General features: G+C 59.1%; 1 long non-coding RNA gene across 1 annotated transcript; it reads left to right on the forward strand.

Annotated features, from left to right (window-relative positions):
• Nucleotides 1-724: 724 nt before the first annotated feature.
• LOC118497178 lies at nt 725-2,718 on the forward strand. Its single transcript, XR_004899716.1, has 2 exons — nt 725-919; nt 1,585-2,718. It is a non-coding gene; the product is annotated as an uncharacterized LOC118497178 (long non-coding RNA).
• Nucleotides 2,719-3,013: the final 295 nt, after the last annotated feature.

The raw sequence follows: 3,013 nt of genomic DNA on the forward strand, positions 1-3,013 counted from the left end.
TCATGCGCTCCCGTGCCTGGATGAGTAAGTCTGAGGGGGCAGGGAGGGAGGGCCTGGCCCTGCAGTGTTCTGGGGGAACATCCCGGAGTAAAGGGCCACGATGAAGGCCTCGGGCTCCTTGGACCTGCTGCAGGGACCTGGGGCCCCCAGGCCACGGACGGGCCCAGGATGCGAGCCGCCCTCACGGAGGCCCGACAGATCCCAGTTCACAAAGCTCTTCCCCGAACACTCCCCCTGTCCCCCCAGATCTCAGTGGTGCAGGGAAACCTGAGGTGTGACGGGAGCGTCTCCAGGATCAGCCAGAGGGCGCATGGCGAACCAAGGCTCCGACGCAGGTTTTCTGGCTCCCGCCCCGGTGCTGCCCCTTCACTGTGAGACCGAGAGCTCTCACTCGCTTCCTCTCGTGGAGTCTCAGGACGACCCCTTCCCACTCGGGAGAAGATTGAGGTTCCGGGGGACTGAGTGGCTTGTTCAAGTTCCACAGCTCGCTGAGCGGCAGACCCAAGACTTGAACCCTACTTTCTCGGTTCTCCGGCTCTGCCATGTGCTCCTAGAAGGCCCCTCTGACCTCAGTCTTGTCAGGGTCCATGGAGCCCACTCCGCCTGCTTCGCTGGGCCGGGGACTCAGCAGCAGCCCAGCAGCAGCGACTCAGGCCGGCTGCCCCTTGGAGCTGAGTCACAGTTAAAGAATTGCTTTCTTAACCCGGCTTTGATCTGCCTTCCCGTTGCCCTCAGTCTTGAGATTAGAAGACAGAGATATTCCTCCTGAAGACTCTTCACATTTCCCGTGCCTTCTCGTCTTTATCAAGAAAACCCAGACCCTACCGTGCCTTATCACTACCGTGCCTTATCACTACATCGGCTGTGTGTGTTCTCTGCCCTCCAACGGGACCCCACCTCTGACTGCCCAAGGGCGCAGGTGTGAACAGTGCCCACCTGCCTTTGTTGAATAAATGAATGACATTTGTGTTCGTGAACACAGTTTCTTCTTCCAGACTCTAATTAAATAAAAAAACCCAGGAGGAGGGAAGTTACATGTATTGGGTGGGTGCTTTATGCTGTGTGAGCCTGGCATTATTATGCCCACTTTATGGACGAGAAAACCGAGGCTTCGGAAGGTCAATAATTTGGTCACTCAGCGAGGACGGGGTGGAGTGGGGGACTTGAGTCTATCCGAGAGCCATGCCACCCTCTGTCCTTCATGTGTGAGGAGAGCAGATGCGGCTCTCTCTGGGGGGCCTGGTGGCTGCTGGTGGCAGGGAGGGGGCCACAGTCCAGGGGGCCACAGTCCTTCGCTCTTATGTCCACGACACTCTCTACCCACTTTGAAGTCAAACAGGCCAGCCCCGGACACCCAGCCTGTGCAGGCCTCGGGCTGCACACAGCAGCTGTGTGCAGCCCGTGGCTTTGGCTGCCGAGGCCACCGGAGGCCTGGATATCAATACGACGGTTCCCCGCCACCCCTTGGGAGGGGGAGATGGCGGTCGCTGTGGAGATGGTAATGCTGCTCCATTAATGTCCACCTTCCTGGAAAGCCGCTGGGACGCGTTTCATTTATGTGCTTGTTTGTTTATTGGAGGCCAGCTTCCAGAAGGAGCAGACGATGAGAGACCCCCTTCAAAAGAGCTGTTCATGGGGAGAAAAAACAGCAAGATCCCCACAGAAGGAGGGGCAGAAACACGCTGAACGGCTAGCTGACGCGGCAGGGCACCCAAGCCCTCATGCTCACACCGACCTCAGGGACTGGCGAGCCCTTACCACTGGCCTCTCCAGGCATGGACTCCTCGGGGACTCCGCAGTGTGTGCCTCGCCCCAGGGCAGCGCACACTTGTCCTCCACCTGGACGTCCAGGGCACTTGCTCGGACCCGGCCTTGGCCAGAGGCCAGACCTGAGCTTGCGTGATATGGGATTCTCCTTCGTCAAGAGACACAGGTTCCAGAAAAGGTGCCCAGAGTGCGTTGGGTGAAGGATGGGACGCCTGCCAGCTAAGCCACGCTGGTCAGGGTGCGGCTCTGCATTTTCAGCAGGAGCCCTGGCCCTCTGGTCTGCGGCCCACCGTCTGGGCTGTCATCACCCCTCTCGGCAGAGACCCCTGCAAGCCTGGGAGGAACGGGCAGGAACAGGGAGGGGCCCCGCTAGGCGCTCAGCCCTGCTGGGTCTTCCTTGGAGCCCTTGGCAAGAAAGAACGGCATCGCCGATACCTCAGGGGTGCCAGGGGGAAGGAGCCTCTCGTCTTTCTCATCTTTCTCTTTCCTTCCCGGCCCACTCTGTCGGGGCTTGAGGGGAGGGGCAGGGAGGCTGGGGGAAGGCCACCTGAGGCTGCTGTTCAATGAAACTATCCAGGTACAGGATAGAATTACTTGTATCAAGTGCACAGGACTTTTAATCCACTTGGTAATCAAACAGGGCATCACTCCGGAGCCCCTGGAGCCTGGGATGACAGCATATTTCCACCCACTTCACAGGCGGCGTAACTGAGGTGCAGGAGAGACTCAGAAGGCATCCACTCCAGCCAAGCAAGCTGTGGGGAATTCAGAGCCTTGAACTGCGAGGCCAGCCCGAACCCGTGCAGAGGGCAGGCTGGGGGCACAGCTTACCAGCAAACAGTGCCTGCCTCTTATCTTTCAAAACTTTGCAGAGTCCCTTCCGGCATGCATTGGGATCTACCAAGACTAGGGGTGGGGGCTGCACACAAATACAGAAAACGTTTCGTCATCTGCCTGTGCCAGGAATTTGAGTTTCTGTTTGCAAAGCTAGGCACCTTCTCTGGGTCCCCGACCAGACAGGCCACAGAATTAGCAGCACACTGCCCTGGGCTCCTCGTTCTGCCTCCATCCAAGCCAGTTCCGGTGCTGGTGGGGGCTCCACCCCCTCCCACTGCGGGACTCTGGGCTGCCTCCTGCGTGCACCTCAGTTTCTGCATCTGCACAGATAGTGGTGCCGGTGGTTCGGCCTGTGTCTGCAGTGGCCGCGGCAGAGGAGGGCAGAGGACTCTGCTGAGCAGAAGATGCC

This window comes from Phyllostomus discolor, chromosome 10, assembly GCF_004126475.2.
Source record: "Phyllostomus discolor isolate MPI-MPIP mPhyDis1 chromosome 10, mPhyDis1.pri.v3, whole genome shotgun sequence".
Classification (NCBI taxonomy): Eukaryota; Metazoa; Chordata; class Mammalia; order Chiroptera; family Phyllostomidae; genus Phyllostomus; species Phyllostomus discolor.